This window comes from Sciurus vulgaris, assembly GCF_902686455.1.
Source record: "Sciurus vulgaris genome assembly, chromosome: 6".
NCBI lineage: Eukaryota > Metazoa > Chordata > Mammalia > Rodentia > Sciuridae > Sciurus > Sciurus vulgaris.
The window spans coordinates 50,499,836-50,515,330 of NC_136466.1; positions in this window are offsets into that span (position 1 = coordinate 50,499,836).

The following is a 15,495-nucleotide window of genomic DNA, read 5'->3' on the forward strand; positions in this document are numbered from 1 at the left end:
GGAGGACCTTAGAAAATGGAAAGGTCTCCCATGTTTGGATAGGCAGAATTAATATTGTCAAAATGGCCATACTACCAAAAGTGCTATACAGATTCAATGCAATTCCAATTAAAATCCCAATGACATACCTCACAGAAATAGAGCAAGCAATCATTAAATTCATCTGGAAGAATAAGAAACCCAGAATAGCTAAAGCAATCCTTAGCAGGAAGAATGAAACAGGGGGTATCTCAATACCAGAACTTCAACTATACTACAAAGCTATAGTAACAAAAATGGCATGGTATTGGTACCAAAATAGACAGGTAGATCAATGGTACAGAATAGAGGTCATGAACACAAACCCAAATAAATACAATTTTCTCATACTAGACAAAGGTGCCAAAAATATGCAATGGAGAAAAGATATCCTCTTCAACAAATGGTGCTGGGAAAACTGGAAATCCATATGCAACAGAATGAAATTAAACCACTATCTCTCACCCTGCACAAAACTCAACTCAAAATGGACAATGGACCTCAGAACCACACCAGAGACCCTTCATCTTATAAAAGAAAAAGTAGGTCCAAATCTTCAACATGTCGGCTTAGGATCAGACTTCCTTAACAGGACTCCCATAGCACAAGAAATAAAAGCAAGAATCAATAACTGGGATAGATTAAAACTAAAAAGCTTTCTCTCAGCAAAGGAAACTATCAGCAATGTGAAGAGAGAAACTATAGAATGGGAGGAAATCTTTGCCACTCATATTTCAGATAGAGCACTAATCTCCAGAATCTTTAAAGAACTCAAAAAACTCTACACCAAGAATACAAATAATCCAATCAACAAATGGACTAAGGAAATGAACAGACACTTCACAGAAGATCTACAAGCAATCAACAAACATATGAAAAAATGTTCAACATCTCTAGTAATAAGAGAAATGCAAATCAAAACTACCCTAAGATTCCATCTCACCCCAATTAGAATAGCAATTATCAAGAATACAAGCAACAATAGGTGTTGGCGAGAATGTGGGGAAAAAGGTACACTCATACATTGCTGATGGGGCTGCAAATTAGTGTAGCCACTCTGGAAAGCAGTGTGGAAATTCCCTAGAAAACTTGGAATGGAACCACCATTTGACCCAGCTATCCCACTCCTTGACCTATACCCAAAGGACTTAAAATCAGCATGCTACAGAGGTACAGCCACATCAATGTTCATAGCTGCTCAATTCACAATAGCCAGATTGTGGAACCAACCTGGATGCTGCTCAATTGATGAATGGATAAAGAAACTGTAGTATATATATACAATGGAATATTACTCAGCTATAAAGAATAATAAAATTATGGCATTGCAGGCAAATGGATGAAAGTAGAGAATATCATGCTAAGTGAGATAATCCAATCTCAAAAAACCAAAGGACAAATTATCTTGCTGATAAGCAGATGATGACACATAATGGGGGTGTGGGAGGGGGGCAAGAATGGAGGAAGGCGGGACTGTATAGAGGGAAAAGAGGGTTGGGAGGGGTGGGGGGGAGGAAAAAATAACAAAATGAATCAAACACCATTACCCCATGTAAATGTATGATTACACAAATGGTATGCTGTTACTTCATGTACAGAAACAAGATGTATCCCACTTGGTTACAATAAAAATGAATTAAAAAAATTATGGCCATGATATTATCACTATATATCTCCCCTTTATTCCAGAAGGACTTTATCTCTTCCCCTGAAGAAATTTTTTTTTCTCCTTTCAATGTCTTAATGGTCATTTTTGAGAGAATACTTTTACATTTTTCCTTAAAGACAACCCTGGGGCATAGGTGAAGGTCCTCCTTCTTGGCTCTATAAACCTCTTGCTTCACATGCTGGGTTTCTCACATCAGGACCATTTCTACAAATCTCCTCCATAGTTTGATTTCATGTAACCATCTTCAGCACCACACAGGAGGTATATAGTTTGTAGGTTACTGGAAAGGAACTCCAAGTTGCCCTTGTACTAAGCCAGAGAATTTCAGCTGAGGGAATGTGTGACCTACAGATGAGCCATTTTCTGCAGGAATGGGGCAGGAGTGATCTTTATCATCTCTCTAAATTTCTGGTCTTTTTTGAACTTTCCAACTGACTGTTTTCCTGAAAATCTTCAATCAATGTTGAGACTCACTTATTAAGATTGAAATCTAAAGAGTACATTTGAATGTGCATCTCATTTGAATTCTCTGCCATATTGGACTAGGATAACAATTCCCTCTTTGAAATCCTGGCTTCCATCACACCTGTCTTAAAATACCCCCTCCTTCTACTACTTCCTCAAGTTCCTTCTTTTGCAGAAATCTTTTTCTATCTGTCCTCAAACTGCTTTTCTTGCTCTGAACACTGTCTTTAATAGTCACATTCACTGATCTTTAGTTTCTGATAGGATGTCAATACATCTTAAATCTCTATTTTCAGTGTGAGACTTTGTGTTGGGCTTCATTTGAATCTTGTGATATATTCTCAATACATCATTTTGTTTTAGAGTCAATTATGTTTCCTTTAAATAGGAATGAAGTTATTGCTTTAGAAAGATAGATGATGTATGTCCTATAACTTCCCATAAGCTCTAACACAAATGTCAAAGCCTGTAGAAACATATACCTTTTAAAGAAGCATGGGGTGTTTGGCCACAGTCAAGTTATGCATTCCTCCACACGAACTCTTCTTCAGTCAACTGGGACACTTTTCTCTTCAGCATAGCTATTTTCCATCTCTATTCTTAGCCTCTGCTGTGGTGATTCTTCCCAGATGAGATGCTCATTCTCTTTCTGTTCCCATATTCAAATGCTCTCCCTCCTTTAGGAAGTGACCCAGTTTTCATACACTCACTGCAGCCTTTCTTAATCATTCGAAAACCCATTTATCTTAACATTCCAGGATGCCAATAATATGCATTTTGCATACATTTTTTGACATTAAGTCAAATGCAATCTTCAACTTATGTAATAGCTTTATGCCGATATTCTTTGATTTTGCAACTATAAAACTGTTATAGACTGAATGTTTATATTAGGAAATGGGGTCTTTGGGAGGTAATTTTGTCATGGGCAGAGCCCTTATGAGTGGATTAGTGCCCTGATTAGTTCTTGAAGAGCTCCTTTCTCTTGCTCTCTGCAATATGAAGATACAACAAGAAGTCTGCGGTTTGTAACCTGGAGGAGGGTCCTTATCAGAACTTGATTATGTTGACACTCTGACACAGGACTTCCAGCCTGTGAGAAATATATTTGTATACGTCACCCCGTCTATGAAAATTTAGTTTAGCCAGTCCACTGAGACACGTCATTTAGGATTTTAGATTATGAGAATCTTTATTGACTAAACTTTACTGCTTAGGAGAATGTTGTTAGCAAAATAGTGTTTATTAAGTGTGTGATAAATGAAAATTTTAAAAATAGAAGTCATTCATTGAAGGAGGAATGAGGAAAGGACACGGGCAAGTACTGGGATGAAAAATCAACCAAATATACGACATCCACGAATGAACATACTACAATGAGTCTGCTTATAGATTTAAAATTAAAATGCACTAAAATAACAAGAAGAAGAAGGCAGATGAGTAGAGGAGAGCAAGTAGATAGGGAGAGTGAGGCGGGTGTGAAAGAGAAGGTACTGGGAATGATACCAATCACATTGTTTTGTGCAAGTATAAATATGGCATAATGAGTCCCACTACTAGGTATGATTATAATGCACTGATAAAAATATTAAAAAAAGAAGGTACTCATTTCCCAAGTTGGGATATATTAAGTATTTTCAGAACAACAATTGATAATTACTAAAATTCTGAGAAAATTAGAGATTATTACAACCAAAGAGTTCCAGAACCAGTGTTCTATCTTCCTGGAACGAATAGTGAACTATAGGGTAGGATTTGAAAAATGAGAAAATATCCAAATTTATCTCCCTTAAAGCTTTTTTTTCTGTGCTTAATATTATCCTATTAATTCTTCTTTAGAGTAACAAAACCCCAGTAAAATTGCAAATGTTCTTTGAGAGAACATGATGGCTTAAATGGTTTTTTAGATTAGTTAGGCTAGTTGTCCGGACCTGAATAGTTATTGGTATGGATAAAAATGATAAAAATGAGCGAAGAGAAACATCCAGAGCACATAGCTTTAGGGAAGGTGATGTCAGGGAAAATATTTAGGGCAACAAGGATGTATGGTAAATGCGCTGAAGATGGAGGCAGGATGAAAAGTGTTGGCTGCCGAAAAATAGTGGGTATAAGAGCTGCTCTTGAATGAGCTATATCTATGCTGGAGAGATGTGCTTTGTACAAGGTGACTTCTGTTTAGTAAATATTGAGTGAGGCACTTACATTTGGTGAACTTATCTTAATTAGAGAATTAAACTGCCACCATGAAGGATATATTGTATCAAGGTTTTTAAGGGCCTCACATAGTCACCTCACCTAAATTATATATCCTTGGGTATTTGGGCTTCTTAAAAATTATTCCTTAGGGAAGGAAACATAAGGAAAGGTGCAAAAGTTGTACAAAGTAAAAGAAGGAAAGGAATCCACATATGTTGGGTGTTAGTATGACTGATGCAGTGTATACACTTGAAATACTTCACATATTTTTACATTAGGAAAACTGTGAGTACCTTCATATATCCCAGAGAATTGACATCAGAATCTCAAAGAAACACCTGCACCCCCTGTTCATTGCATCATTATTCACAGTAGTTAAGATATGAAAATAACATAAATACTTACCTACATATGAGTGGTTAAGGAAAGCGTAATATATATATACAATGGAATATTATTCAGCCTTGTAAAATAAGAAAATCATTCCAAAAGAGATAACAGCAGTGAAATAAGATTGTTAAAGGAGGACTGCATGATTCTATTTATATAAAATAATCACACTCTTGAAAAAGAGAGTAGAATAATGGCTGCTAGATTCTGGAGAGAGGTATAATAGGAAGCTAATGTTCAAAGGATCTAAGGTTTTATTTACACAAACTAAATTGTAGAGATCCGCTGAATAACATTGTGCCTATAGTTAAAAAGACAGAATTGTATATTTAAAATTTGTTACAAAGTACATCTTATGTTACATATTTATATGTATAGTGAATTGATTGTATCATGCCAGAAGAACTAGACTCTGAGTTGTTGAGAAAAATCCCCTGACTTCTTCAGTTGAATGCATTGTGTGACGTCCTAAGAGTCAACCCCACAAAGCAGCAGAAGCTGCAGTTTGCACTTCTCACAGTCAGTACTGAGCATATCACACCCACATTAGCACTCCTGCTCTGGCCGCTTGGCCAGAAATTCTTGCAGTAATTTCCCCCTTGGCCAGAGAGTATGTCTTTAGTCCATCATCTCTAAATGTCTGTGTCTGGATCAGTTTACATGACTTGAAAAGATTTTGTGAATTTTTCTTTGCACCTCAGCTATATGGGAGGTTACAAAAATGAGTTTTTACAAGTTGGAAGTGCACTGTGTTAATCCCAACAAAACTCATCAGATTTTTATGTGTATGGAACTGTTTCCATAAGCATAAGGAGGTAAGAGGCTGACTTCCCAGAAAATAATAATAAACATCCACAATATATATACTTAATATAATTTAATCCAAAATTTAAAAACTTTTTGTTGGATTAGTTTCCAGAAAGAAGTTGCATGTCAAAACTCTCCATCAGAACGTGTACTTGGTTGAAGGTCTCAGCTTTAATTGAAGAGGTTCATTTTTTTTTCATTCATTCTTGGTGTTTCCTCAGTGTTTCTTGTTTGACTTTTCAATGTCACTGCTATTTTTCTGGGTCAAAATTCTCAAATCTTTTGGATTTTTTCTTTCCTTTTTTTTTTTTTTTTTTTTTTTTCTTTTTCTTTTGATGTGTAAGAAACTTTTCTGTAAGAAGTCTTTCTCCAAATGCATCCCTAAGGCACTATTAAAAGCTGCAAGCAGCAGGCTCCTCTACTCTGTATTCATTTCATGAGTCACTCACTCATCTGCGTCATGAGCCTGAACTTGTGAAGACAATTCATTTTGACAGTACTACACTATGACCAAGAACTATCTGAGGCAAAGGAAGAGCTCAAATATGAAGATAAGAAGGAATTGGCCTCAAGGGAGTTTATCTCACAGAGAGTGTGAACTGGGCAAGTGTATAACCAATTGTATTACAACAGCATAGCCAAGGAAAAGGATGATTACTGTAGGATATGGAGAGGGAAAAATTCATCTCCATTGGGGCCTGGGTCAGCAGAAGGTTAGGGCATATGAAAGCTTCTACCTGAAGTCTGGAAAGGACAGAGACAAATGAAGTTACCATGCAGCAGGAGTAACCTACAAATAAATCAAGGAAGGAAAAGAGGGATTTTTTTTTTTTTTTTGGAGTGATTAATTAGCCTAATTTGGTCAAAATATTTAGTATGAGTAGAAAAGTAGGAGGGGACACCAGAAAAGTAGCCTGTGATTCGTCGCTTATGGAGAGCACTCTAGGGCTCATCTAGGGCTCAAGATGATCCCAAAAGACAGAGCAAGATCCTAGTTGAGTTTTAAGCTGTCTGTGTCCTCTCCTGTTGAGCAAATTGCCAATTCTTTGTCCACTTACAGGCATTTAACTCATTACCTGTTAAGGAGAAATTTGTTCTTTTACCATTAAAAATCAAATTCTCTTCAGACCAATTTTACAGAGATTAAAAAGGTCCATACATACCAAATGTCAAATGCTATTTTATTGAACTGAGAAGCTGATCTCTCTTTATTCTCTTGCTTAACATCTTTCTGAATATCTTTTACAGTGACAAGTACGTTGGAGATAATAAACCAGGGAGAACTGTTATGAAAGGCAGAAATGAACAAAGCTTACAGAGTGTCACTAACCCTGTCTCTTTTGATTTCTGCCAGAACTCAGTGGTTAAAATAATGCTATTGTACAAGTTTCCAGTAAGGATGACAAACTGTTCAAATTATGCCATTTAAAACAACAATTTTATTCCAAACATATGTGCAACCAAATGTGTTTTTAAAATTAATTTTCCATTGCTCTTTTGTTCAAATTAGAATTTTCATCCTCTTCAATGTGATTTATAAAATAAAAATATTAGAAACCAAAGATTCTGATGAAATAAATTACTTGCTGATTAAAATTTACACCAGTAATAGATGTTAAAAAATAGAACCTAGCTTCCACAACAATAAAAATCTTGACTAATTAATAAACATTAAAAAAACCCCACAATATTGTAAAACCAGAAATATAAAAATTCTATTATCTTCATAGCACGTATGTGCATTAGAAAAAAATTGGATTCATCTAGGAGTATTGTCCTTTCAAATGGCGTAGAAAGATGTTTTTCATTCCATTCATCTTATCACAGAGTTTAAACCTTGATATATGCAAGCTTGGGTTAGCTGTCCTGGTGCTATACAACAATTCCTAAGAATTTAAAAATGTTTCATTTATGTTGACCTCCATCTGTCATAAAGATCTAAAATCTAAATAATTTAAGGTCGAATATTTTGTAAAAATTATGAATTTTGAAAATGCATAAGGAATAAAAGTTGAAGGATTTGAGTTTTGTCATACAATAATTTATACTAATACAAACAGAACCAGAGCTATAACTTCATCCATGTTTCTGTTCTGTCAGCCCATGCCAAGACAGCATCATCTTTCCCTCAGACTACTCAGCCTACTGTCCTAGAATATGCTCCTGTCAATCATTATAACATCTTCTCAGTCTCAGTAGAATAAAGTTGATAATTACTGACAAGGTCTCAAAGGGCCTGGATAGTGTTGGTCTTGTCCAGTTCTCCAGGCTCTTCCCAAGTCTCTCTAAAACTGCCTGGATTGGTGGAGTCTTTTTTTTTTTTTTTCCTCTCTTTCAGTTTTTCATATATGCTATTCTTTTTGGAATGATGTGCTTGTCTTCCAATTCCTATTTAGTGACTAAAAGTCTTTCAAATTATAGGGAAAAACTGTAGAACATTTCTGTTTGGTTCTTTTCTCTTGGTTCAGACTTCCAAAGAATGATGTTCCATCTCTTTTCCAATGTTTGTTATTGCAATTAGTGATTAGTAATAACTTGTGTTTGACTATTTGAATATAATAGATCTCTTCAAGTAAACTGTGTGCTCATGAAGGAAAGGATTATGCATGATTTTGAGCACAACTGTATCTTTACATCTAGCAAAATACTTGTCATTTATTACGAGGTTGCATGAATGACTAAAAAAAAAAATAAAGTAACAAACTGAAACAAGCAAAGTATAAAAAGTATTCTATAGAATTCAGCATGATTTCAGGATAAATGATCAGTATAAAATTATGGGTATTTCTATTCACTACCAATAGATATTCTAAAAGTAAAATTAAGGAACTCCTTCTATTGATGATAGTACAAAGAACAAAAGACCTACTGAATTTAACAAAAGAAGTACAGCACTTTTACAGTGAAAATTACAAAATATTGTTGAGAGAAATATCACTGAGCCAACTGAATACCCATGTTGTATAGAATGAAGCTGAAACCCTGCCTCAACCTGTACACAAAAACAACTCAAATTAGATCATAATGTCAAATATAAGAGTTAAAATCTATAAGCTTAGCCAAAAATCTAAAGATTAAAATTTTTAACCATGGGTTAGGAGATGATTTCTTAGACACCAAAAGTGTAAACAAAACAGAGAGAGAGAGAGAGAGAGAGAGAGAGAGAGAGAGAGAGAGAGAAATAAATTGAATGAATTGAATAACATAAAAATTTTTGAAAGTTAAAAGTAAAAAATATATTTGTTTTGTGCTTAAAATGATACCACCAAGAGAACCAAAAGATAACCTACAGAATGGGAAAGAATATTTATAAAGTATATATCTGATAAAAGACTTGTATCTATAATGTATAAAGAACTCTTACAACTCTACAATAAAACACAAATAGCATAATTAAAAATAAAAAAAATTATTAAATAGATATTTTCTAGAGAAAATAGGCACAGGATCAATCAGCATATGAAAAGACACTTAACAGCATGAGTCACCTAGTGAAATGCAAATCAAACCGCTAGTTGATCCCTGAAAGCATTGTTAAGTGACAGATGTCAGTAACAACCATTATGTACTGTGATGACATTTATATGAAATGTCCAGAATAGGCAAATCTGTAGACAGAAATTAGATTAGAGGTTAGTAGGAGATAAAGACATTTTTGGGGAGGCAATGAATATGGAATTTTAAGAGGAATGGAAAATGTTCCAAATTTAGATCATGGCGATGATCACACAATCCTGTGATTCCACTAAAAAGACTGAATTGTATACTTTAAATAGATGACTTATCTAGTATATGAATTATATGTAATAAAATTGTAAAAATAGTTGAATGTATGAACAAATTAATATTAAAATAATGATAAATATTGAAGATATTTAAAAATGTACATTTAAGTACCCTTAAGTTTTTTGTTTAATCGATGAATTAAAATGCAAACTCTTTAAATTCCTATACTAATTAGAAATTTGCATCCATTCTGGAGACTACTCACAAACAGTTTGAATACCTAACCTGCATGCATTATTCCTTAAATAGCCTGTTTTTTCTCAAACTTGCATCAGGACTATGCTTTTTATCATAGCTTGCTAAATTTAAATCCATTATCAAATCATTATTAGGCTGTGTAGATTTAAAAAAAGAAAAAAAAAAAAGATTAGATTAAGGGAAGAGAAAAAGGTTTATAACAAATTCCAAGTGGAAAATGCCTTAATAAATATCTCATCTTGCATTCCAATCATTTCATAAATTCCTTCCTCACCTGTCACTCATGTTTTTCCACCACCCTTCCAACTTCCCTTCCTCTGCTCAGAGTCTACCTCTCCTGTCCGCTTATTGCACAGTTTCTTGGTGTTGCACAGCTTCACTCCTCTCCAGTGCCAGCTGGCCCACAGCCAGGGACACACAGATTCCTAGAAAGTTCATTACAGCTCTATCTTAAGAGAACTGTTGGTTGTAGGAGAGAAATTTTTTCTTTACCTAGATTTTTTAAAATGAATGACTGAATATTATTAAGATATTTTAAAGCACCAAATTTATTAGTTTGAATAATTTACACATGCATAGTACATAAATTTTATAATTCCGATTTTTTAAATGCATTATGGTCAAGTAGTGTTCTAACGACTTCACATGCACAAACTTAACTGCTTTTCTCAATTAAACTTTGAAGTAGTAGAGTAATTAGCTCAGTTTTCAGATGGGGAAATTAAGGACCTGAGAACTCAATGCCTTCCTTTTAGCCTTTGGCCCAACCAGCAGAGAATCATGAAGAACTGTCTGCCTGGTAAAACATCACTGACCAGCTGGAACAGTGCTTATCCTGCCCTTTGTGTAAGAGTTTACTCATTGCCGAGTTCAACAGTGAACTAAAAATTCTAAAAGTGGTTCACAGTGGATCAGCCTACCATGGAAGCTATCCCTCAGTATTGTGGTGCCTCCACCTCTGCTTACTGCCTGAGTCTCCAAGTTCCCCTCCAACACCAGCACCAGCACTGGGAACAGGATAGTGAGCCATCCCAGCAGGCTTTCCCGGACTTCCTGAGTCAGACTGATGAGGAGGATGAGGAAAAGGACTCCGTAAGCATGACCTGTGTGGTAAGTGAACAGGAAGCTCACCTTCTGAGCGCAATTGGAAGAAAGTGGTTGGAAGCCACGTCTCCAGCATGTCTGCACCCCAGGCTGAGGTGGGCAGGTTACCCAGTCAGAGGGTGTCAAGGTACAGAGTGAACCTGGCTAGCAGAACCTCCTCATTCAGCAGCTACTGGGGAGGAAGAGGGACTTAAAGACCTCCTCTTCTGTCTCTGCAGAAGACTCAAACCGAACCCCAAAACCAACATGGGGCTTGGCTGTCGATCACATAGGAGCATTCAACCTAAGATGAAGCCATCTGTGGATCAGAAATGATCTGCTACCTTCAGTGAGTCTCAGCCAGAGCCAATGGCTGCCCCAACAGACACACTTCCTACCAGAGATCAACCACAGGGTGAGCAGAAAACCAAAAGGATTGGAGAAATCAGTCCTCACATCTTTCCTGGCCATAGTTGTTGCAGATCTCCACAGCTTATCTCCCAAGAGTGAAGCTCTCTCCACTGAAGAAGGAGAAAAGAAAGAGGACACAGAAGTTCAAGGTGTTGCAGCACACAGCCCCTCTCTCCTCAGCCTTCAGACCCTGATGACTTCATGGGCCTGAGACATCCGACCTCCTACAGCACAGAGACACTGTCCCTCACATCAGTGAGGAAAATGACATGGACAAGCCCCTGCTGTCCAGCCAGTTCACTTTTATTCCCACGGAGCAAGGGGGATGTAGTCCTAGATGAGTCCTGTGTCTGGCTCTGTATCTTGTTAGTATTGAAGGTATGAAGAAGACATGGAGAAGATTGCTCTGCTGAAAACTGGATACTTCTGCTTTTAATTAAAAAGATTAATTACAAAACAGCACTTTATATCCAATGAGAGGCACAAATCTGAGATTTTGCTGCAAATACGCCTAATGTTTCATAAACATCTTGAAAATCAAAGGCTAAAAGGGTTTAGTTGTGTGAAGATCAGAAAAATCAGGGAAGAACAAGGTAAGAGCCATTTCACTGTACTTTCTGATTCAAGAAGCCTTGAGCCATATAAATTATATATGTATTACAGCACTGCTTTTACAGGAATATTAACAAATAATATACTCTAAGAAAGTAGTGCAATTTTTTTGAGGTTGCTCACATTTTACATGTCATGCAAATGTTTATTTTTATAGTTTCAAAAATATTAAGTTAGGTAGCTACATAAGTAGTGATTTACATGCTAATAATCAATATGGAGAATATTAGTTTGGGGTGAATGAATAACAAATAAACCTGCAGTCATTTTTGTTTTGGTCAACAAAGCAGCCCTTTAAAAGAAGAAAAAACTACTATTTTTAGAGCTGTGAACTTTTCGAAATTTATTTTTCAACTGTCACTTTCAGTGTACATTATAAATCAAAATGTTAATGCCATTTCCATTTCATAATCACATTAGAGAATATTCAGAAATTATAATTCTGAATTAAGAACCTAAACAGTTATACAATTCTAAAACTTACACATAAATATAATAGATTGAAAGAGGTAGTATTCCCACTTTTAATCCTCATTACTCCTATGCCAAGATTAGGATTAATTGGGAAATATGATTACTTTCTTCTACAGCATTCCTATGGTATCCTGTGCCTGACCCTCAGGGCATATTTTCATATTAAAGTTAGCGTTGATAGAATTAGTTCAATAAAATAATTTTTTTTCTCAATAGTAAAAATACTCTTATGATCCTTGGGACCTCTATGTCTGAGGAAAAAATATATAAAGTTAGCAGTTTCTTCATAGATACTCAGCTTGTACATTTTACAAATAAGTCTTTAACTTGAAGTTCAATAACTGTAAGATAAAGTATAAAATTTGGAATACTTTGAGGTCAGTATCTGGTGGGTTACTAAAGGGCTGGGCATCAAAGAACACAAAATTAATTTTTGTAATTTTAACAGTCTACATTAGAAAATTATCACATAACTACTGAGCATAAAAAATCCACATGAGTACCTAAATTGGTATGGTTGGGTGAGTTCGTGTATTTTCTAATCTGAAAATAGAAGTTTAACATAGAATGTGATTACATTGAGATTTAAAATTCATTCTACATGCTTGAATGTTGACTGTTTTTTTTTCTTCTTCTATTTATTTATTATTTATTTTTTAATTTTTTACAGACTACATTTTGATCCAATGTACACAAATGGGGTACATGATTTCGTTTCTATGGTTGTGCACGATGTAGATTCATACCATTTGTGTAATCATACATGTACATAGGGTAAAGATATCTGTCTCATTCCACCATTTTTATACCCCCCTCCCACTCATTTCCTTCTACATAATTTAAAGTTCTCCCATTCTTCTCTCCCTCCCCACCCCGCCACCCCCATTATATATCATTCTCCACCAATCAGGGAAAACATTCAGCCTTTGGTTTTTTGGGATTGGCTTATTTCACTTTGCATGATATTCTCCAATTCCATCCATTTATTTGCAAATGCCATAATATTGTTCTTCCTTATGGCTGAGTAGTATTCCATTGTATATATATATACTAGAATCTCTTTATCCATTCATCCGTTGAAGGGCATCTAGGTTGGTTCCACAATCTAGCTATTGTGAACTGAGCTGCTATAAACACTGAGGTAGCTGCATTACTGTGCTATGCTGATTTTAAGTCCTTTGGGTATAAACCAGGGAGTGGGATAACTGGGTCAAAAGGTGGGTCTATTCCAAGTTTTCTGAGGATTCTCCACACTGCTTTCCAAAGTGGCTGCACCAATTCGCAACTCCACCAGCAATGTAAAAGTGTGCCTTTCCCCCCCGATCCATGCCAAATGTTGACTCTGTTGACTGTGAAATATATATGTATACAAAGAGGAAAGCTACTAAATCCACCTTAATCATAAAGGAAAATTATTTTTTCTGTTAGACTTGCTTATTAAATGGGCGCTGTTTATATCGTGATTTACAATTTCAACTATAATTTGGGGTTATGGTCCCATTTATTAGGAGAATGAAAGACATCTGTGAGTTAATGATAAAAGAATAAATTTAAAATCTCAAAATTCAGAGAATCAAGGAGGTAATGACCTCTTTCATGTTTTATAACATTTTCACATCATTTACACTTAATGCTGAATTAATTCTCAAGTGCAAAAGTAGACATGTAAGTGGTTTTCTGATTCTAAGCTGATATATTTTACCTGCTAAAAATCATGCTGCTCAACTAGCATTATAGGCCTTATGTTGGGCAATTATAAGAGTCTGAGCTATGTGAGCCTCTCTATATGTGTGTGCTTTGTTCTAGTTTCTTGACTTTTGACTCAAATTCTCTATGTACATCAAATATTAAAAAAGTAAAGACATCATCCTAAATACCTTTATATATATATGTGTGCATATATATATGCATGTATGTTATTTTTAAATGTATTGAGCTGTTTTGAACATGATTTTGCTGGTTCTGCCTTTTAGTCCAACTCCTTCACTCAAGTGTATGAAAGTCTATTAGAAACTTTTTCAAAAAGCTAAATATGTCATACCTTGAGAAAAAAAACAGAAACAAAAATAAACTCCCATTCTGAGAAACAGGGGCTTACAGAGTGAGAATGTTTTCATACTGGAACAACTGAGATTTTGCAGATGTGTGCATCTGCTCCATTGAAGGTGTCCTTAAAGTGTTGAATGTAATGTGTTGAATGTTTATATGTAATGGTTAAATTATCTACATGTATGTGCATAAGGTCCTCATGAGATGTACTCTCAGGAATACTGTCACCTGGAGTTTGAAGAAATAACTATTTTTAAAAGACAACAGTGTGGAAGGTTAAAAAAAAGTTCAAGAAAATTGACAAACTTTTGCAATGTTCAAAGTATTGTTTACTACTTGACTAAAAGCTGATTATTACATATGATAAATACAGTTTTGGTAATAATATGATACTTACTGATATTCATCTTATTCAGAGGAAAAAAACAACAGGCATGCACTTCCCATGTATAAGAACTTGGACACACCAAAAGGTTCCTTCTTCAAAAAGTAACATTTGAGAGACCCTGGAATAAACATGAATATTTTGTAACAGTGGGTGTAGATACATAGTATGTAGATTCAATTCAACCAGTTCAAATCCTAGGTACAGAATTTTCTATAGCAATAATTTTACTTTCAGTATTTGCTGCTTTCTATAATTGTTAGATATACTATCTGATTTTTTTCTGAAAAGGAAATTAGTTCTTGGGTGCCTTTTCCCAAGGCACTAAGAATTACAGTGCTGAAAGGCATAAATGGGCACATGGCACTGCTGGGAATAAAGTCTGCAGTACACATTTGGAGTAGCTGGTTTGCTACTTCAAGCCTCCAAGAGTACCTTAGAATGACATCTCCTCTTCTTGAGCATCTGTTCCTTTAACAAAGACCTTTCCCCATTCTGCTGTCTGGCTCTGAGAGTTTCTGAGAAAAGAATAGGTCATATGTAGAGAACTATATGGAAGAAAGGATCATAAATGAATAGAATGGTCATCCAAAACATGAATTAAATATCCTTCCCCAATTTATACACTTTAATAGAGCACAGACTCTGGAATTTGCTATCATATAGAGTCATGCTGCTAACCTGTGTCCTCAGACTTTTGATTCCATGGCCTTATGTCTTAGCAGTGAATAAAATGGCCCACTTCCTTGTTTACTTTAGTGGGCCTCAGCTGTAGCATTTCAAAAGCAAACTTTGATTTGACACTCAGGAGAATAAAAACAAGGGCAGGATGTGTTTAGAAAAGTTAAGACAAATTTACTTATATTATTTTGGGAACATGTAGGATGACAGATCTACGTACCTCATCAATTTTTTAATCGTCACTTTGACCACAGAATGAAAGTTCTTTATC